At 42.6% G+C, this 22940-nt stretch overlaps 1 long non-coding RNA gene across 2 annotated transcripts in view; it reads left to right on the top strand.

Moving 5' to 3' along the window:
* The window catches only part of LOC139702320 (uncharacterized), a 57323-nt gene extending 34789 nt beyond the window's left edge, over nucleotides 1-22534 (top strand). The window contains exons 2-4 of one of the 2 annotated variants that reach the window (XR_011704923.1): nucleotides 13048-13213; nucleotides 18944-19224; nucleotides 19509-22534. This is a non-coding gene — a long non-coding RNA (uncharacterized lncRNA). Of the gene's footprint in view, nucleotides 1-13047; nucleotides 13214-18943 lie in introns of both variants that reach the window. The other variant, XR_011704922.1, reaches the window with a different exon arrangement.
* Nucleotides 22535-22940: the final 406 nt, after the last annotated feature.

Raw genomic sequence — 22940 nt, forward strand, 5'->3', positions numbered from 1 at the left:
TTGCAGTCACGGGGGGGGGGGGCGGCTCTACCCTTCCGCAGGCCGCTGGGCCTGTTCTGTCTGTCCGTTGCAGGTCTGGCCTGTTCTGTTGGTGGTCGCAGGTCCGCCTACCTTGCAGGCGCGTAGGGCAGCTCTGCCCCTCCGCGGAATACTGGGCCTGTTCTGCCGCTGGGTCACAGGTCCGCCTACCTTGTAGGCGCGGGGGGAGGGGGCAGCTCTGCCCCTCAGCAGGCCGCTGGGCCTGTTCTGCCGGGGGGTCGGAGGTTCGCCTACCTTGCAGGCGTGGTTGGCAGCTCTGCCCCTCCACGGGCCACTGGGCCTGTTCTGTGGGTGGTCACAGTTCTGCCTACCTTGCAGGCGCGGGTGGAGGGGGTGGCTCTGCCCCTAAGCAGGCTGCTGCGCCTGTTCTCTACTTACGGTGTTTTGATTTACAGAGTCTTAATCTTTAGACCATGGAGTGAGATTCACATTTATCTCTTAATTCTTTCAGCCTTTTAAAACCACAAAATTCTCCATCCATTCGACATTTAATGTATTCTAAAAGAAAGTAAACTAACTTTATTTCATTTTCATGTCTGATTGCAAAGGCTAGAACTTATGGAATAGGATTAATATTAAGCATATGGGTTAATATCTTGCAAACGGATGACTTAATCTCCTACCCTGGGGGATATTGGGCAATGTGTGGAGACATTTTTGGTTGTTACACCTAGTAGTAGGGAGGGAGGTATGTGTGCCACTAGCATCTAGTAGCCAGAGAACAGAATGCTGCTAAATATCCCACAATACATTAAATAATTTCCTACAACAAAGAATCATCTGGCTCAAAATAATGATTTTTCTAAGGCTGAGAAAACTTGTGTTAGCAATTAACAGAGTTGGAAAGTCCCCTTTGGTTTCTGTTCTTCTGTCTTTACAAACCAGAGCATCATCCATTAAAGATAGAGCTTGCCTTTATAGCTCTGAATGATCCCTCTGGGACAGCACTGGGAACTTATTGTCTACCCCAGTCAGCAATGCAGATGGTGTTGTAAAGAATATGAAAACACCATGTCAACATTCAATAAGAAATAAAGAAAGAAAAGCAATGCAAACATAAATTACCTAATAATAGTATATCATGTTTTTCCTGTCTTGAGGCATCTGTGCTTCTGTGATCTGGAGGAATGAGAGTCTCTTCAGCTACTCTCTTATCAATTCTCTCCAGGACCATAAGACCAACATCAATTAAAGGTAAACATGAACACAGGAGCCTCAAAGACTGGGTTCATATTCTAGCCCTGTCACTCACTGCTGTAGGTGTGAGACCCTGGGTAAGGTCCTTCCCTCCCCAAGTCACTGAGGTTGTTCCCATATTACATATGCTTGGGCAAACTTTAGATGTCATGAAGTGTACATTAGACTTTTTAAGTACAGTTGGCCCTCCGTATCCACAGGTTCCAAATCTGTGGATTCAACCAACTGCATGTTGAAAATATGCACAAAAAACAATTGTGCCTGTACTGAACATGTACAGATATTTTTTTGGTCACGGTTCCTTAAACAATACAGTTAAACAACCATTGATACAGAATTTGCATTATGTTAGGTATTTGGGAGGATGGGCATGGGGTAGTTGCAAATACCACATCATTTTATAGACGGGACTGGAGAATCCGTGGATGTTCGTTTTTGCAAGGAGTCTTGGAACCCATCCCGCAAGGATACCGAGGAATGGCCATAATAGGTATCTGAGTATCTGGACCATGGTAGATGCTTCTCACACATTTCGATGGAGTCCCAATATCATGCCACAAAGGCCTTTGTTGTTTTCCTGCTCATTTCTGGGAAAGGCATAAAAGCAACCTGGGTTCTCATGAGCTGTTGCTTTGACAAAGCCCCTGGAAACCCAGAAGTCAAGAGAGGAGCCCAACAATAAGCACCTAGCCATGACTTTATGTCGATTACTTTTTAAATACCTGCCACAAACCTGCAGGAGATGTAATTTTATTATTGCATTTCGCAGATGAGGAAACTGGAATCAGAGTGGTTCATACCTTGCCCAAGCTCATTGGCTAGTAATTGGTACAGTTGGTATTCTAGAGTCCTGAAATTACTGCTTCCTCATGCTGCCTTCCCACGGGTCTCAGCCCTGTTCCCCAGCAGCTCAGCTGAAGGAGCACCCCGAGGCCACTCCTCACCTCTAGGATTCTTTCTGGAACTTCTGAGACCTCTCCTTTGTGCAGCATAAGGTGGGTGCTGGAGAGAAGAGGGTAGAGGTTCATCTGTGATTCTTTTAAAACTAGGCCACCAGTTGACAGAACTAGCTCTCTGATCAAATGCAATTGTTCCCCAAAGGGTCTGTCACTTCCCAGCACTCTGGAATCATCCCCAGGGAGCACCAATGGCAGCCCAATTGGCTTTGTAATCTGCAGACATGTCCTTAACATTTCTGTGCCTTCTCTGATTCTGGGAGGAGATTTAATTACACAGAATGAGACTGAATCCTGCAGGGTCTGCCTCTTAATCACCAGCTGCAAAAATGAAGCCATCTAAAAAACAGGCAGGCCACTTGGGCAGCAAGGGCCATGACCTCATTAACCTAATCCTGTTAGTCCTTTTGGTCCCTCTAGCTCAGCTGTGGGACTTCTGGGAAATAGCATCTCTTGGAATAGAGGGCTCCTGGTCCCGGGGTGCTGCACCTGGGTGAGCTGCTGCTTAGAGATGGTTCAGATGTGGCCTGGGCATGGGGGGAGGTGGGCTAACAGTTCTCAGGACTGGACTTAGAAAGGACCAGTGAGACAGCTTTAAGTCGAGGTAGTGCCAGCCTCCCTCTCTGCAGGAATATTACCAATACACCATTCTTAGGGCCATACTTGGAACACCTCAGACTCTGATACAATTTGCTGTATGTATATATAGTTATTTACCTTCCATATTTTACAGACTGTGGAAATAGAAGTGCTGAGTGTTCAAGTGACTTTCCCAGAGACACACAGAGGAAGAACTTAATTCAAACCTAGTTTGGGTTAACCACAAAGTCTATAATTTTGGAATAGCTTGCGGGTATCAGGATGTGACTATAATATGTTCCTACAAATTTCTCATTCTTCTGAGTTAGAGCATCTGTCAGGGGACTCGAAACTAGAGACTCGAAGCCTCCACACTCCATTGGACAGAGGAGACTTCTTAACACTGAATGCTTCAAGGGGCTCTAGTCTCAGTAATGCTGGCCTATTAGAAAGAATAAGGTATTAGGTTATTGTCTCTCAATGTGACTTTGTGGGGTGATTTGAGCAGTAGCTGTCCCTTCAAGTATGCACTTAGGCCCTTTTCAGACACATTGTCCCCTCCCGTCTGGCAGACTGCATTTTCCAAAAAATGGTCACAGAAATATTTCTATTCCTACCCGTGTTTCTAGAACCTCGTTGGTGTCTAAATTCAAAGGTAGAAGTCCTTTGAGACTGCCTCAATGAATAGAACTGGCACAGGAGGTACCAGTGACATCCAAGACTAATCTTTAAAGGCAGCACAGCTCCCAAAAAAGCTTGCACTGTCACCCCCTCCCACCTCTATCTTTGCCTCCATGTTGTCAGGAAGCCCAAGCCACATGAAGGTGTTCCACAGAAGCACCAGCTCGCATGAGAGAGTGAATCTTCAGATGATCCCAGCCCTCAGCCTCTGAGCTGAGTGGAGCAGAGACAAAACTATTCCTGCCTAATTTGCAGATTTGTGAACAAAATAAGTGTTATTATTTTAAAACCCATTATGCCCCAGCATTCAATAGGATACCTAAAAAAACTTAAATTGAGCAATAATAACAATTTAAATTTCTATAGGGTTTCTGAATATAGGACACCAAGACATAATGGATCAAACCACTAAGCTTTGGGGTGTTTTGCTATGCAGCCATAGTAACTGGAGCTCTCTGAGCTCATGGCTTCCAGGACAGCCTATTACACATGGGATGGCTCACCCAGGTTGTGGCCTGCATGGGCCTGGCTCTGCTCACTTAGCCTGGCCCCCAGCTTGGGGCTGCCTCAACCTGAAGGGGTGCCTTTTTGAAAGTGGTCTTCCCAGGGGACACCTTGCCTTCTTTCCCACCATGATACTGGAAGGGCTAGCTGTCTCCCTGCTTATAGGTCTTAAATCCTTAGCCCATTTTTTCTTGGTCGTCCATAAAAACCTCTACACTTAATCTCCACATGTTCGCCCTACTTCTCTGGTCAGCAAAATTCATGTGCTTTTTTTCTGGTATTTTGATGGTCAAAGATGTCACCCGTGTTCTCCCTGAGCTGTCCCCTGGTCTGGCTAAAACTTCACGTTCTCTTGGCCATTCTTCCTAGGAAGGAAAGTTCTTAGTGTCTTTGCCATCCTGATTGTTTTCCTCTTCAGTAGATGCTGGGCAGCGTCAGGTTCCAAGTTGGCACCATTCCCTGGAGAGCATCAGGCTGCAGCTGAGAGAGCACCCCACAGGCTCCTTACTGGAATTCTCTACTTGTTCTAGAAGGGTGGGTTTCATCAGGCACTGAGCGCTGGCTTCTGGGGAGGAAGAGTCTGCTCCTGGGGTCTGGGGTTGGGGACTCCTTGCTGCCCAAAGCACAGGGCCCACTCCCTGTGTGCAGGAGGTGGGGCCAGCTGAGCACCTTGCACTGCCTGAGGGTGCAGGGCTGGGTCTGCATTTTTCCATGAGCCTAGGACTCTATTAACAGCAATTGCATTCCATTTCAAAACATCTTCATCCCCTCCAGTGGAGACCCCGTGTGCATTACACAGCTATACTCCACTTCCCCTCCTCCACTGGCCTGCTTTCTGTCTCTGTGGATTTTATTCTGGATATTCATATAAACGAAATCACCCTGCAAGTGGGCTTGGGTGTCTGGCTTCTTTCACTTAGCACCATGGTTTTGAGGTTCACCCACATCGCACGCAGTATCTCTTTCCACTCCTGGTCCCATCAGAACAGATAGGCTGGCCCCGGTGAGCAGTTGGTCCTGGCTTTTCTGCCTCTGGCCTGAATGACCTTGAAACTGTCACTGGGTCTGAATGTTGAGGGGTCAGCAAATGTGGGGCATTGTCTGGAGGCCAGGACCTGAGTCCATCCTCCTGTTCTGGAGGAGGAGGATGGGTGCTGAGTGACCTCTCTGAACTCAGTCTCTCTCTTTTCCCTGAGAAGGGGCAGATGGGCTCCCTGGAGGCTCAGAGTTGGGGCTTGCGTGAGGCCCTGAAGAGATCCGTGTAGGGTAAAGTCCTCCCCGGCCTCACCCATCCAACATCTGGGTTTGCCCTCTGCCCCTTCACCCTTAGACTCTTACCTTCAAACATTTGCTAGGACCCGACTCACAAGAAGAAAGGTCAAAGCCAGGGTTGCACTCAGTTCTGGATATAGCCAGGTCCCTCGTGGGCAGGTCGGGTATTGCCACCATAAACAGGGTGACACCTACTCAGACTTCCTGAGGTCTCTGGCAACTAAGAGAAGATGCACGGGGAGGAGTAGGGAGGCCATGAGAGAACAGCAAGCACTCACCTGGCGTGTTAGAGTGTTCTGCCCTTTAGAGACAGACCTCTGAGTAGTCTTCTGTCCTTTGTTTTACTCTCTTCTCCATTTCTCCCTTTATCTCTGCATGTCTCCCCCAGGTGGCCCCATCTGGCTCAAAGCAAAAGCCAAAGGCTGCGCAAGGCCCAGAAGCCCTGACTGATCTGCTTCCTCTCCCTCCAGCTCTGATTTTACCTTCTTGCAGTTTCTTGAACACCCAAGCCCATGACCACCTCAGGATCTTGACACCTGTTGTTCCTGTTCTTCCCCCAGATATCTGTGCTCCACCTTCAGTACCTTTCCTGAGAGTTACATTCTCTGCCACTCTCTGGGCTATCTTTTTCTTATCTCGGGTTTCCCCTTGTCATTCATCATGAGCTAGGGTGTGTTTGTGTATTGTTATCTTTCTAGTTTTCTCTATGATTTTTGTCTCTTGGACCACTGCTATATACTGTCCTATAGTAAGCATTTGATAAACATTTGTTGTTGAATGGATGAATGCTCTGTACTCATGCCCCAGGGACCTGACGCCTGGATGGGGGTGCTATCTCCCAGCCCTAAGTTTGGAGGTGCCACTGAGCTTGAACCCACAGCTCTGCTACCTCCAGGGTCATTGACTTCAGTGCAACTGAGCCTATTGCTGGCTTCGGCTTGGAAGGATGGCAGACACCTGACTGTAGTCCTTAACCCAGTCTTGCCAAGAAGATGTGGTGTGACTTATACAAGTAAAACCTGAAGTTTGGGAATCCAGTTGCTCCAGTTTTCTGTGTGGACAATCTTTTCTGGGCAGCAGGAGCTGGTGGACCTGAGACTGCTTTGGGTGTTGAAGTCCTCTGACCAGAGACAGCAGGGAACAGGCTGGGGTTGGGGAGAATTTCCCAAGTTCTGATAGTTGACAAGACTCATGACCAGTGTCCAATGAACTTGAGGGAGATCTATAATCCTGGAGGGAGTTTGGGTATGGATTATTTGGGAAAAAAAAAAAAAAAGGAGACTCCTAGTCCAGGAAGACAGAACATGTCCCTTATAAATTGAGAAGTTGTCAGGTGTGTGTGTGTGTGTATTTGTTTGTGCGTCCATGCATATGTCTCTGTGTATGCCCATGTGTGTATCACTGTGTCTGTGTATGTTGAGGAAATGTGGATTAAAAGGACAGTTCCAGATTCTTCCTCTGACCTTCAAGATGGTCACTGGTGTGCATGGTGTTTTAGTGGAAATTCAGCTCTCTGAGATGGAGGCATGATTGTTTCATATCCTTCTGTTTTATTGTTCTAACATTGGTTTTCAACCCTGGCTGCACAGTAGCCTCATTGGAGAGCTTCATAAAAATACCCATGTGTGGGGATTTCTGCACACCAGGTAAATCAGAGTCTGGACGTGGGGCCAGGGCAGTTGTGTGTCTCTGAAGCTCCACAGGTGACTTTAATTACAGCCAGGGCTTTAATCTCGTGTAAGGTATGCATTGAGGTGCTTTCATGGGGGATTAGAGGAATTGTACTGAACTTCCCGGAGGGCTTAATACCGACTCCGTCTTTAAATCATCTTTGACCTTGAGCAGGTTGCTTTGTCTTTCTGCTCCTAATTCTATTTTTTTTTTTGGGGGGGGGGGTAAGATGAAGATAATTACACCTGCTTGCCTATCTCCTGCCCATAGATGGGAGGTCAGATGTGAGAAAGGGGCTTTGTAAATTTTGAAAGGTTACGTGAATGCAAGAAAATATTATTAGAATTTTTTGTGTCAGCCCTCTGTAGAGACCAAAGAAAATGAGGCCAGAGGTGGATGTGCAATTACAGGAAGATTGTAGACAAAGAAAAGCTGAAGGTCAGGTCGTGCTACCTTGATTTTACTTTGCCGGGCAAGCCGAAGCCAGTTAACACCTGTGCTTGTAAGTCCAGGATTTGACACTAGGTGGCGTCTGATTCACGGCATGGACAGCTGAGATACCATTTGATGACCATTTTCTGCCCCCTTTGGATAAATTCGGATAAAATTCAATGATTTACTGAAAGACTCATCTAGATAGCAGACTTAGAGTTTCAACACCCTTCTCACATTATCTCTGCACAGTCAGATGGTGGGTTTCATTCTGTTCAAAGCCCCTTCTTTTGATACTTCTGGCCATGGTAATAAAAACCCCTCATTCTTGGGCCTGAAGTTGGCCGTGCTTGCTCAGATTTTAGAGCAACATCAAAAAGCTTTGAGGCTGGCAGTGAACCAGGGAGTAGGCCTGTTTGGCTCCTTGCAGACTTAATTAGCTCTTGAACTGCTCTTTCTGTCAATCCAGCCTTCTGCGGTCCTCCCTCCCCCTTGCTTTGAAGGGAGAGAAGCTCATTCTCTGCTCCCAGGGGCCTGTTCTTTGCAAGTCACTTTAGCTTTCTTTCCTTTCTCTCTGATCAGGAGAGAAAGATGTAGATGTCATGGAAGGTAATTGTAAATCAACCGCCTGACACTTTTTCTTTCTGCAATTAAGGAAGCAGAGACTTTGGTAACTAAGCTAAGTCATTCATTCCCTCTGTTTTGGAAACTCATTCTTTTATTTAAGTGACTTTGTATAAAATAACTCAGTGCCTTCATAGGGGCTAAGCCAGCAACTCATATCAGGCTTTTTTTCTTTTTATTTTAGATTTTTGTAAGAATCTTTTTTTTTTTGCGTGTGTGTTCTTCGATCCCATCCCAGGGTCTACTGCATGTCAGGTACGTGCTCTACCACTGAGCCACACCCTCGGCCCCACAGTCTCGGTTATTTATTTTTCCTTTCTTTCTCTGTTTGAAAACATACCTGAAATATACAGTTGTGGATCTTATGATTCATTTGTGTAAATACATACAACATTTTCAGAACAATGCACACAAAATAATTCAAAGCGATTGTCCCTGGGGAGGAGTCTATGTGTTGAGCTGATTCATGCTCTAATAGAAAATCTTCCATATGGAGAAAGTTTGGGGACTTTTTTTTTTTTTTTTTTTTTGTATCAGGGATTGAACCCAAGAGTGCTTAACCGCTGAGCCACCTCCCCAGCCCTTTTTATATTTTATTGAGAGACAGGGTCTCACTGAGTTGCTTAGTGCCTCGCCATTGCTGAGGCTGGCTTTGAACTTGAGATCCTCTTGCCTCAGCCTCCCCAGCCGCTGAGGACTGATGGATGCTCTCCTCGCTCTTCTGTCTCTTTAGCAGTTAGGCTTCCAGATGCATGAAGGATGGGTTTCCAGATGAGATACTTAGAAAGAAAGAGGGCACTGAGCAAGTTTCTGCACAGGAAGAGCTTGTGAGGGCAGGGAGAGGCCTCGCTCTGAGGGAACGTAGAAGTTTGTGTAGCTTCATGGCTCTAGAACACAGCCCCTTCTCCTCATGCCTTCTTTCTAGAATTTCTTTTTTCATCTCTAAGTTATCCAGAATTTTCCCTGTAGAATTCAGTGGTCCATTAGACCCCCATCCCAATTCCACCACTATGTCTCCTTTCTTCCAGAACAGGTAGTTCTTCATCCCCCAAGCTTTTCAGTGAGACAAAGATAAGTAGCAAAAGCAAAATTGGTTCAAGTTTTACGTGACAGGGGTCTGGTCATGGATAGACAACCTCTTTGAGTTTCAGTGACAGCCTCTCTGAAGATCACAGATGTTGTAAATCCAGAGACGCTTGCTTCTCTTTTTTGTTCCAGTCACAGGGAGCGGCTTTCTGAAGCTGGGTTGGCTGTCCCACTTCTAGGTCTTTGCATATTCTGTTCCTTCTGCCGGGAGTACTGATCCCTTGACTGCCTCTTCACTTCTCTGACCCTTTTCTGTTACAGGGTCCTTGGTCTATCTCTTCATTCAAGAAAAATGTAATTCTCAGAAAGCTATTTATTAGCCCTTGCCAAACTTTTATTCAACTGATGAATGAGTTATGGTGCATTGTTAAATAGTCCCCAGTTATTCACGCCACCCTGTGTCTATACCTATCTACCTCACTTGGCATGCTTCCTACTATGACTTGACCAATGGGACAACAATAAATAAGATACAAGCAGAGTCTCAAAAAATCCTTGCACACTGATGCTTGCCCTCACTTGCTGCTCTTGGAAGCCTGCACTATTCTGCTGGATGATGAGAAACCCAGAACTCTGATGTTCCTCTTGCTCTGGTGTGTAGCTGGCTGATCGCTAGATGTGTAAGCAAAGGCATTTAAGAATACCAAGTGGTCAAGAGTCCTGCCAATCCACTACAGACGCACAAGTGAGTCCAGTAGACATTAGTCAAAAGCCATCCCAGACTAGAAGTACTTCAAAATCATAAGCACATAGAATTGTGAACTAAAGAAATGGCTCTTGTTTTTAAGTCACTTAGTTTTGGAGTGCTTTGTTATACAGCTGAAGCTGACTGATACATGAGGGAATCATCAGAAAGAAAAATAGCTGTTTCACTGAAGATACGGGGAAGTGGGATTTATATGATCAAAAAAAAAAAAAAAAAAAAAAAGAAGAAGAAGAAGAAGAATGCTAAAATAAAACTGCAGAACGAAGTGTAAATCTGGTTAATATCTAACAGGTTAATAAATACTAACCTTTGCGGTTATCTTCTCTCAAAGACTCAGAGATAGTAGCTTTTAGGAAATGAAGGAAAAATTGTACTATCAAAGAGTGTCAGGGAGTTAGACTTCAGAGTTAACTTGCCAAAGGAACGAACAAACAAACAACAACAACAAAAAAGACCCAATGAGAATTGCAAAGAAAACAACCCAATGAACATCCAAACTTATCTAGTTTGTGATAACCATTTGTGATGGAAAACATCACCTTTTTCATATCATCCTCATAATACCAAAGGTCATGGAAAGTCCTCAGATATCAGCAGAGTGAAGATCAAAGATAACGTGATGCTGTTTGGGAGTACAGGGTTGTGGGAAATAGTGAAAGTTTTATGCTGTAGGGAATCCTCGCCAGACCTGGGAATCTTATTATTTTTTGCCTTATTGTTCTTTTTCTAGCTGTATATATACAGAACTTAATGATATTATCATTGAAAAATATCAGTGTCAGTTTCTATTTCTATACTTCTTCTCCGGGCAGGGAAAAAAAAAAAAAAAAAACATCTCTCTTTATCAGTTATATACAAATTACCTTCTAATTGTATGTCTCATCCCGAATCAAGAATTTGTCAAATTTAGGTACAGTTCCCAAGAGAGACAGATGAACCTCAGGTGGGACTTTAGAAAATGCTCCAGCATTACCTAGTTGGTCACAGTCACTTTTTGTCTTACTTCCAAGTCATAGATGATTTTCCTAAGCCTGTCTTTCCTTGGTCCATCAGCCCCAGGAAGGTACTGTCCCTCTGTGTGCCTGTAGCACCTGGGCCTCTTATCACAGTCTATTTTTATATCATGAACCTGTTTGGGAAGTCTTCTCTACTTCTCTATGACCCAGTTGAAGTTAGGGATGTGGTATTCACCACTGGATCCTCAAAGTGTAACATAGTACCCTGACCTAGGGAAGTTTCCTAACTCTGATTGCCCATTAAAATTACCTTGGAGAGGTTTGGATAAATTCTGATGCTTGGATTCCATAATGCCTGAGCTGGGGCCTGGAAAATCCAGCTTTCAATAGCTCTCCAGGGGACTCACACTTTCCTGTCCGGGGTCCCAGGTCTCCTGGCTCCCTCCTGGCTCCTCTTCTCCCAACTTGCCTCTATTCCCATTTCCAGCCTGATCCCAACTACCATCAAGTCCCAGAGTGAGGGTCTCTTTAGGGTTGCCAAAGATCTGAAAGTCATTATTTCACCTGGAAAAAAGTGAGAGTGATAGATGGGGTCTCCAGGTGGGCTTGACTCCAGACGGGGGTTATAAGAGTGCTGAGAGAGGATCTATGCTGCGCTCACCCCTTCACCCCACCCCCAATGCTTGGAACCCACCGAAGATACTGGGCAAAGATATTCATACTTTGGGGTAAACTGGGTGCAAAGAAGTGGCCAATGACTCATGTTTGAGCAAGGAGAAGCATTTAGGAATTTGATTTTCCATATTCCTTAGTACCCCAGAGAAGGAATGGGATTCAGAGGAAGATGCACAACTAATATGCCATATATATACCTGCTTGCTCTGAGGTATGTTTTCAGAGGAATGTGGTGAATTTATTTACTTATTATTTTTGGTACCAGGGATTGAACCCAGGGGCACTTAGCCACTGAGCCACATTCCCAGCCCTTTTTATATTTTATGTTGAGATAGGGTCTCACTGAATTGCTTAGGGCCTCACTAAGTTACTGAGGCTGGCTTTGACCTTGTGATCCTCCTGACTAAGCCTCCTGAGTTGCTGGGATTACAAGAGTGTGCCACCGTGCCAGGCTGGGGTGAATTATTTTTAACCAACATACCAGAGTCAATAACACAGTTCTGGACCCTTGGTAGAATACATAATCTGGGGAGCCTACCAAGACACATAAGGTTTTGAAGAGCCATTTCCAGAGCAAGCAGCAGATTCTTTCGAATTTATTATGTTGGTAATTTCCTCTTGAGAATAGATTACTTTCAAGAAACAACTAAAATTCATTCAGATCAAATGGATTGACGTATTTGGAGTTGAAAATCCAGTCATTTATACAAAAGAAGAAAATTGGATAGACATGTAGTCAGTATAGTTTGGCAGTTAAGAGTATGGATTCTGGAGCCAGATTGTCTGGATGCAAAACCAGCTCCATTGTAAACTAGCAGTGTAAGCAAAATAAATTCTGGGCCTTATTTTACTCATCTGTAAAATGGGAATCCTTCAAGCACTTATCTCATTGAGTTGTTGTGATGATTAAATGAAAGTGTGTGTGTGTGTGTGTGTGTGTGTGTGTGTGTGTCTGTCTCTAGAAACTTCATTGCTATTGAGTCCTTAGTGGCTCTGATTGCTTTCATAATGCTATCACTGACTTAGCAACCAGGGAGTACCCTGCAGGACAACAGGTACTTTGTTCTACCCCTTCTGCAGAGGGAAACCACTTTTTTTCTTTTTCCCCACTGATGGGGATTAAAGCCAGGGATGCTCTACCACTGAGATACACCCCCAGCCCTTTTATTTTTATTTTGAGATAGGATCTTGCTAAGTGGATTAGGGCCTTGCTAAGTTCCTTAGGCTGGCATTGAACTTGCAATCTTCCTGCCTTAGGCACCTGAGTCACTGGGATTACAGGGATTTTGACTCCAGGCTCATTGGTTTGTGATTTTATTATTTTTAAAGATTTTTTTTTCTGTACTAGGTATTAGGGTCGTGCGAACAGAGGAGGTATTTTCTCCTCTGATATTTTCTGGAAGAAGCATGAAATTGGTATTAAGTGTTCAATAGCATTTACCTGTGAAAACATTTGGGTCTAGAGATCTTCCTTTTTATTATTGATACTGTTTATTGTTTTGTATTTAATTGTGCCAATTTTCTATTTTAGCCTTACCAACAGTTTTGTCAATTGTATGGATGTTCTCCATAGGCCTTTTGTTACTTTGATTTTTCTATTGTTTTCCATTTTTCTTATTATTGATTTCTGATCCTTGTTGTTTTCTTTCTTCTGCTTAATTTGACTCAGACCAAAGGCTTTTGGAGAATCCATTTTGGAAGAGTGAACAATGGAGTCTGATATCCTCAGAGCCCACAGCAGCAATCAAGAACCTGACCAAGAAGAATCAAGCTTGCATCTGCAGCTGCTTCCTTGTTCTTCCAACTTTTATTCCATCGAAGCCATCATCCTATTGGTCAGTGCTGTCAGTTAGGGAGGGTCTCCATTTCAGTTGGCTATCCCAGATGCCAATCATTTCTGGACACACCCCCATTGACACACCCATAATCCTCCTAATCCTTGGCATCTCTTTATCCTATTCAAGTTGACAATTCAAATTAACCATTACAGCACTGCTTTAGCTACGTTCTTCAACTATTAACAAATGTCTTTTCTTTTTGCTTCAAAATACTTTTTTTTTTCTTTTATTTAAACTCACAGGTGCTTTACTGCTGAGCCACATTACTGGCCCTTTTTATTTTTTATTTTTGAGACAGGATCACATTAAGTTGCTGAGGTTCTTGCTAATTTGCTGCATCTGGCTTCAAACTTGTAAATCTCCTGCCTCAGGCTTCTGAGTTGCTGGGATTATAGGCATGTGCCCCTATGACTGGCTCAAAAATATTTTCTAATTTCTCTTGAGATTTTATTTTTGGCCCATTGATTATTTTGAAGTGTGTTGTCTAAATTTCAAGGTGGGGAAGTTTTTCTGTTATCTTTCTATTATTGAGTTCAAATTTAATTCTTTTACATATGATCAGAGAACATGTATTGTGTGATTTCAATTCATTTACATTTATGACTTAGCCTAAATAATATTTATTTTATGAATATATATATATATATATATATATATATATATATATATAGTCTGTTTTGGTGAATATCTCATGAACGTTTGAAAATAACGAACATTCTGCTTTGTTGTGTGGAGTATTCTTCACACACAACGAAATTCAGTTGGGTCATGGTTTTTCAACTCTCTGTCCTTGCTGATTTTTCTAGTTCTTTCAATTACCGAGAGAGGAGTTGAAGTTCCCTAACAAATTGTCCTAGTGCCTGTTTCTATTTCTCTTTCAAGTCCTGCCAGTTTTGCATCATGTTTTTGGGAAGCTGTTATTAGGTGTATATACTTTTATGAGTGTTCAGCTTTCTTGGAGAATTGGCCCTTTGATCACTATGTACTCTCTCTCTCTGTCCCTAGCAATTCTCTTTGCTCTTGAATCAGCCTCACCTGTTAATTTTGTCCCACTAAAACTGGGACTGGAGTTGCCCCAAAAAGCTGTGGCATGGGGTTCGCATGAGGGGAGTGCCCCAGGCCATCCTAGGCTGGGGCTTCCTGGGATTGCAAAGAAACAGGTGCTGGGTTCCTCTGTGATCAGCTGAAAGCATTTATTAGGGGAGCTGACTTACAGGGTACTACAACTTGTCTTCCTGATGGACAGCTAGAGAAAATAGGTGTTTTACCTAGGGATGTGCTCAGCACGGTGGTCAGGGTGTGGAGTGTATATTAGGATTTGAGGAATTTGAGCCTCAGACCGGAGCCAGTTTCTTTCAGTGTTTTAAGCAACAACCTAAATCCTTTATCAGTGTTTGGGGAGTTCTAAGCCCGGACATGGGCTCAGGCCTGCTGGGAAAAAATCCTTCAGCTGGCCGGGTCATGGAGTGATAAGGATACAGAGAGAAAGTGGGGACTTGGGGGACCCTATGTCTGTTAATAATGTAGCTACTCTTGCCTTTCTTTTGATTATGCTTGCATAGCATATCTTTTTCTACCCATTTGCTTTTAACACATTGATATCATTCTTTTCCAAATGAGTTTCTTGTAGATAGCATATACTTGGGTGATTTAAAAAGTTCCATTTGGACAATCTCTATCTTTGAAGTGTTGGATGAAAGCCTATCATTTTACTATTTGTTTTAATTTTTTGTTCCCTTCTTTACTCTCTGACTTCTTTTTAATCCGACATTTTTTAGAATTCTATTTTTATTTTATCTTTTTGAATGTTATGTATGTGTGTGCACATGCATACACACACACACACACACACACAGACACACACACACAGTTTGCTTGCTGCCAAGAGCTTAGGTTGTTTGGCGTTAATTTTGGTTTCTCAGCTACATTCTTTTGTTGTCCCATGGCTCTGAGACCTGAACCAAACATGTGGCTATCAACACGACTCTTGAATGCCACCACTGGAGCATGTTTTTTTTTTTTTTTTTTGAAAAAGAAAACACATCCCCAGGACTGATTTTTATAGAGAGTGCCCAGACTTGGTGTTAACAATGGACTGCTACCATTTGTAACTGGTGTTTGAAGCCATGTTAGCAGAAATTGGGGAAACTTGGGAAAGCAGTGGGTGAGGTGCTGCTTTAGCGGTGATGTAGATAGAGGAGTGAATGAACAGGGCCTTCAAGGAAGACCAGGGAGAATAAATGAATGAATAAATGGAGGATGGGTTGGGTGTAGGAGACTTTTTGAGAACGAGGATCTTTTTGATTCCCTTCTTTTGGTACTCAGAGAAGACCAAGCAGAAAGACTGCTGGGTGATTGGGTTTGAATCCCACCCCCATGTGACCTGGTGAGAATCCCCTCTCCTCCCCCAGCCTCTATTTTTTATAAGGTAGCTTGTGAAAAACCCCTGAATTGATGTAGAGGAAGAAATGGAGAGTCTGGGCTCCTCCCTTGGAGCTTCTGATTCCATTGTCTACAGAGTCATTGGTAGATAGGTAGGTAGGTAGGTCGTAGATAAATTTTGGTGGTGCAGGGAGGTTCCAAATGAAGATAAATATCTAGTGACTGAAACATCACTATTTTCAGGTCTCTGAGTACATTCGGTGGTATCAAAGGTATGCCAAAGAAACTTCCCCACACATCTGTTTTTACGAGGTAATTTCTAAGTTTGCAGAAAATAGAAGCAATTATAGGATTTACCTCCATGTGGCTCTATGAACATTTTCCCTTAGCTCCAAAGATTCAGCATTGCACCGATCTTTGTTTCATCCAACATGTTTCCCTTCCTGTTTTTGTACTGGATCATTTTAAACAAATTATAAAATCATGTTCTTTTTTTTTTTTTCTGTGTATTTTTTAAATCTCATCAAGGGATTTTTATGCTGGTTTGAAATGCATCAGGCAGAGCCTCTCACGGGCAAACACTTAAGCCATTTTGGAGATCCTCGTGGTGTTTCTTAACAGAATAATGCCTTGAAATCCTTCTGACACACAGAGGTCACACATGCACGATTTCCTGTGCTGTGTGGTTACTTGATGTTTATTGTCAGTGGCTCATGTAAATAAGAAATGAGCATTATTCAGTTAAGCTAAGTTTTTGAAAACATCTTCCCTGTCTTAGTTCTTCAAAATCTACAACCAACATGAACAGAGTTTAATTTTCATGATATAGCCACCATCGCAGAAACACACCAATAATAGTCTTTAACTAATTTAAAAGATCTATGGCTTCCATTCCCCAGAAGCCAATGTGTGGTACTCCTGGCATAACCCTGCCTAGGATCCAGAGGTCTAGCACTTTCAATTCAAGTCCTCCTGTCTCCCTCAGATGCCAAGCTGCTCTGATTTGGTGCTTTGGGTGATGATCTCAGAGGCCCCATATTTGTCAGACCTGACTTGAAATTATTTGCAATACAGCAATGGACTGTGGACCAATGTGATCAGATTGAACTTTACTCTCAGTGGACAAAGAAAGCCAGACAAAAGTCATTTGATGGAATTTTTTGATGGAATTATTTAAATCATTTATCATTCATTCTTCAGTGCAGATTTATTGAACATGTCTGCTACGGGCCAAATACTGATCAAGGTATTTGAAAAACATCAAACAATCAAATAAAGAATCCTGCCATCGTGGGGCTGACCAAAGAAGTTATACCATCACTCCAGCAAAGTGTCTCTGATTTGCTTTGCCCACACATCTATTTTGTGATCTGTAGTCAACTGTTGTCCTTATGTTCACCCTACACCCCCCTTATTTTAGGAGGATGAGGCTGCGGAAACAGCTACAAGCAAAAGGAGGCAGGAAAGATACAGGAAGCAGTATATTTCTCAGACCATCCCAAGCCTAGGCTGGACTGAGCCTGTTGGCAGATAATTTGACCTTTTGGAAGAGAAGAGGAAGAGTTCGAGTATCAAAAGCACAGAGAAAACCCAAGTGCTTGATTATCTGGTAGGAGACCCAAGGAGGAGACCCAGGACAAACCCCAGTGGATAGGTACATGTAGAGAGGCATCAAATCAATTGGCAACACACACTGTGGATCTGGAAATGGGGTAAAATAAGCAGTTGCTCTCTTAATCCCTATGCTTCATGCCATCATCTCTCTGTCCCTTTGCAGCTCCTCCACTTCTCCCCGCCTACCTCGCCTACCTCCAGGAATTGGTTTTCTGTAGCTACAGCTTAGTTTTCACCTTCTGGGTTCATAGAAAGGGAGTCCTATACTAAGTATCCTTTTGCACCTGATGTCTTTCCCTCAGCAGTGCTGTTTGGAGTTTCATTCTTGTTCCCTGTAGCAGGAGTTAGTTTCTTTTTATTGCTGAGTTGTATCCATCGCATGGCAGTGCAGCAAATTTTGGCTGTTACAAATAAAGTTGCTACAAATGTTTGGAAATTTTGTATATCCACTTCCATCTCTACCTGTTGCCAACTGCAATTTCTTTCTTTTTTTCCTCTCTTTTTCTTTTTCCTTCCCTCCCTCCCTCCTTCCCTTCCTCCCTTTCTTTATCTCTTTCTTTTTCCTCTTCCCCCTTCTCTCTCTCCTTCCCTCTCTCCTTCCCTCCGCCCTTCCTTCCGCCCGTCCTTCCTTCCTTCCTTTCTTTCTTTCTTTCTTTTTCTTTCTTTCATTCTTTCTTCTTTCTTTCTTCTTTTCTTTCTTTCTTTCTTCTTTTCTTTCTTTCAAGAGATTGAAGCCAGGGGCATTTAAACACTGAGGGACACACACAGTCCTTTTTATTATTATTATTTTTTATTTTGAGACACTCACTAAGTGGCTCAGGACTCACCTCTGAAGTGGCTTTGATCTTGAGATCCTCCTGCCTCAGCCTCCCAAGATGCTGGCCATCTGCAATTTCTTAAAGAAAAAAGGTGTGTGTGTGTGTGTGTGTGTGTGTGTGTGTGTGTGTGAGATGAATAAAAGTTGTTATTCTGGATCCTTTAAAACTTTTTATGTGCTTCTTTGCCTTCCTATATTCTGTTTTCTTTATATATTTTTCGATATTCCCTGTATTCTGTTTGGTGAAATGTCTGTCTTTTGCCTGTTTGGGGTTGTTTACTTTCTTGTTAAATTTTGAGAGCATTTTATATGTTCTACATACAGATTCTTTATCAGATTTATATTTTGCAAAATTTTTTTCTCTCTTCGTCTTTTAATTCTATTAACAGTGCCTTTTGCAAAGACATTTCTGATGAAGTTTTAATTTTGATGGAATCCAATTTATTTATTTCTTTTTTGAGATTAAGCTTTGATATAATGTTCAACAGTTCTTTATCTAACCTAAGTTTACAAAGATTTTCTCCTATTTTAAAGAAGTTTTATAGTTTTATATTTGAGCTTATAGCTCATTTTAAGTGCTTTTTTAAAAAATGATGTTAAGTATGGTTCAGAATCTTTTTTTTTAAATGTAGATATCTGGTTATTCCAATATAATTTGCTGAAAAGATTGTACTTTCTTGACAAGATTGCCTCTGCATCTTTTTTTTTTTTTAAGTTCTTCATGTATTTGTGGATCTGTTATTGGGCTCTTTATTCTATTCTGTAGATCTAATTATTTACTTGATGACAATACTCCATGCTCTTATTTATTATAGCTTCATAATGAGTCAGGAAATCAGGTAGTGCTAAGAGTTTTGCATTTCCATGTGAATTTCAGAATGAAATTTTCAATTTCTTTAAAATTTTTCTGTTAGGAAAGACATAGGATGTGACAGTAAATACCAAAGATTCTACAAATACTGAAAGGACACTAAGTGAATGTTATGAATGACTTCATGACAATAAAAAAAAAATTAAATGAAAAGGTTAAATTCCGAGGAAAATACAAGCTACAATCTGGGAAGAATATATAACCAGAATATGTTTGCATCTTACAAAGAGAGTGAAATGATATTTAAAAGCCTGAAAAAAGGAAATTCCTTTAACTGCAAAATCTTGCTGAGGGAGACTAAGGAAAACCTAAGAAAATGGAAAGGTAGGTATACCCTATATTCATGGGTCAGAAGATTTAACATTCTCAAGATATTGGCTGGAGGTGAATTTTCATAGTGTACTCTTAATTCAGAGGGTCTCAAATTTGGTTAATAAGAATCGCTTGGTGACGCTTATTAAAATGCAGATGCTACTGCCCAGTAATATATAGGCTCTGGGGAGATGGCAAAGAATCTGCAATTCAGGGAGGTTCACCAGTCACGATTTCAGAGGTGCTGACTCAGGTATCCTTCCACCTTTACCCTGTGACTATTGTGTGCTTTACAGATCTCAAAGTGCTCTGGGATCAGATTGCTTGGTTCCTGTGCCATCTGTTTGTCACCAGCTACAATCTTGGACATGTTTCTTAACTTATCTGGGTCACCTATCACAACAGCATTGCAAAGTTATATATGATAAGTCGTAAAGACATAAACCATGGAAATTGCTGGCACATGGTAAGCACTCAATAGATATTGGTTATAATTCTCCATATTATTTAGATATTGGTTATAATTCTCTATATTATTTCATCTGATAGTTGTAAGATCCCATTTTATAGGTGACATTGGAAAGGGAGGTTGTAGTAACAAAGTCATTTGGTCAGCAATTTGCAGAGCTAAAACTGGAACCCAGATACTTCTTTTAGTCCAAAGCTTTCTCCACTTTAATTGATTCTGATATCTAGGTGGTTACAAGTAAGGGGAGAGGGACCAGTGTGTGTGTGTGTGTGTGTGTGTGTGTGTGTGTGTGTTTGCAATAACGAGGGGGAACTGCATTACCCTTTGCATGAGGAGCAAGTTAAATGTTAACATTTAATAATTAATTTTGTGGGGGTTACTTCCAAATTGTGTTAGTTTTAAAGTATGCTAAGTCCTGTACTACAATCCCTATAGCTGGAGTTCCATTGATGTCTCTTATTTACTCCCAACATTCAGGGAATTGGGAGTGTGTGCTAGGGTGGTGGGTAAGACTCTGGATATATGATCTGGCTCCTTTGATATGTCTCACTGGTCCTAGTACAACCATGTTGGTGCCCAACAGCAGTTACTTGACCTTTGTTAATGTCTTCCATTGGGTCACAAACTCTTCAGTGTGAAGCTATTTATAATACAGAGTGGGATCTTTTGTGGATAAGGAAAAGTGACACACATACAACCTCAAGCTACTCAGCTTGCTTGTTTGATTCAGGTTTGAAGCCTTGAACTGTCTATTCCAATTAATCTGCCTCTTCAATGATCACTTCTGACTTTACACCTTCATTTCATCCCCAGGCCTTCTCAGAGTTCTCTTTGTAAGGTTCTATGGTTTTTGGAAAGCAAGTTTTTTTTTTTTTTTTTTTTCTGTTTAAAAGAGTCCACCAAACCCACTTCAATTGTTATTTGTAAAAAGCAATGGAGATTGTCACCATATCCCATAAATCAAAACAAATTTGGAATGAAGGACAGTAAAAATAGAAGCCTTCTAGATTTAATGCAGAACCATATTGATTAATAAGTTTCTAAGCAATCAGGATTCTTCCCAGTTTGAATTGCGGGAGATAGAGGGAATGGGGAGAGTGATTTGGAGGTGTTCTTTCATTACGGTGCTTGATCTAAGTTCACCTGTATAATTGACCCCCAACAATTGGCTTATATCAGTGGTAAATAATAGCAGAGATAAGTGGGTTTCATCTTAACAGCCAGTTTCAGTGGCCTGGTGGTGGCCCCAGCAGTCCTGGGTGGAGCCACACTGGTGTCCAGCAGCAGCGTGGTACTTGACCTTTGTGGATACTTTTGGCATAGATGGCGTGAGGTTCAGAGGTCAGGAGTTTCCTGCCTGTTACAGCATCAGCTCCTCTTCCACCCCTCCTTCATCCTACGTATGTACTGAGTGAAGTAAGCAGGGCAGGAGAACAGGAAGAACACTGCTTCACCCCATCTTCCCTGTAGCCACATCACGAGTCACTCTTCATTTTGTTACCTGTGTGTACCTTGGACAACGTTGTGCTGCCACTGATCTTCCCATTTTATAGGAAGAGGCACAGCACACTCTGGGAGCACCCAACCTTATCCACTTGGATTTGGGAATGGAACCACCATTTGACCCAGCTATTCCTCTCCTCGGACTATACCCAAAGGAAGTAAAAATCAGTCCTCCAGGGGATCCCGTTTGGTCACAGTCCTTTGCCTTCACCCAGAGAAGAACCCAATGGCAGAAAGAGCAGGAGATCAGGAGTCAGGAAATGCTGGTTCTAGGTCACGCTCTGTCAGGAACAGTTTGTATGACCTTGGGTGACTCACCGTGCACCTTGGCTTTCTCACGTAGAAAACATGGGGCTTGGACAAGAGGGTGCTTTGGGATCTTAGGTAGGGGCGATTAGATGGGGCTGAACTGTGCTGACAGTCTGCTGGGTGAAGCTGTGGGACTTCCACGTGTGAGAGGCTGCAGAGCCTCTGGGAGAGCACTGCTGTCAACCGTGCGAATTCCTTCTCACCTGTATTTGGTGGCCTTCTGGGGCTCCGCATCACCGAGCTGGGGGAAAATCAACCTGCAGTTCAAATGCTTCCAATTTTACTTAAAAATGTGGGGAGCATTTTAAAAATAGTGAACAAACAATAAAAATATCATGGGGTAAAAGTCAACATTGCAACACATTTTCTTTCTTTCTTTTCTTCCTTCCTTCCTTCCTTTCTTCTTTTTTTTTTTGAACCTAGGGACACTCTACTATGGAGTTACAACACCAGCCCTGTTTTACTTTTCTAGTTTGAAACAGAGTTTCTCACTAAGTTGCTTGAACTTAACAGTTCTCCTTCCTCAGTCTCCAGAGTTGCTGGGATTATGAGCATGTGCCACTGCCCCCAACTACACACAAGATAAGAAGAGGTCTTGTTGGAGACAGGCCTCTCACAACTCCATCCTTGGGTCCTGCTTCTTTTCTGTCATTAAGATGTATTGGTTGAACCAAAAAAAACAAATAACCCAATCAAGGGCCAAGGACCTGAACAGACACTTCTTAGAAGAGGATATACAATCAATCAACAAACATATGAAAAAAATGCTCATCATCTCTAGCAATCAGAGAAATGCAAATTGACACCACTCTAAGATTTCATCTCACTTCAGTCAGAACAGCAGCTATTATGAAGACAAACAATAATAAGGGTTGGTGAGGGTGTGGGGAAAAAGGCACACTCATACATTGCTGGTGGGACTGCAAATTGGTGCAGCCAATATGGAAAGCAGTATGGAGATTCCTTGGAAATTTGGGAATGGAACCACCATTTGACCCAGCTATCTCTCTCCTCGGTTTATACCCAAAGGACTTAAAAACAGCCTATTACAGGAATACAGCCACATCAATGTTTATAGTAGCACAATTCACAATAGCTAAACTGTGGAGCCAACCTAGATGCCCTTCAGTAGATGAATGGATAAAAAAAAAAAAAAAAGTGGCATATATACACAATGGAATTTTACTCAACATTAAAAATGAACAAAATCATGGCATTTGCAGGTAAATGGATGGCACTGGAGAAGATAATGCTAAGTGAAGTCAGCCAATCCCCCCAAAACAAATGCCAAATGTTTTCTTTGATATAAGGAGGCTGACTCATAGTGGGGTAGGGAGGGAGAGCATGGGAGGATTTGATGAATTCTAGATAGGGAAGACAGGTGGGAGGGAAAGGGAGGGGGCAGGGGATTAGCAAGGATGGTGGAATGTGATGGACATCATTATCC

The sequence above is a fragment of the Marmota flaviventris genome, chromosome 17 (assembly GCF_047511675.1).
Source record: "Marmota flaviventris isolate mMarFla1 chromosome 17, mMarFla1.hap1, whole genome shotgun sequence".
In the NCBI taxonomy this organism is placed as follows: Eukaryota; Metazoa; Chordata; class Mammalia; order Rodentia; family Sciuridae; genus Marmota; species Marmota flaviventris.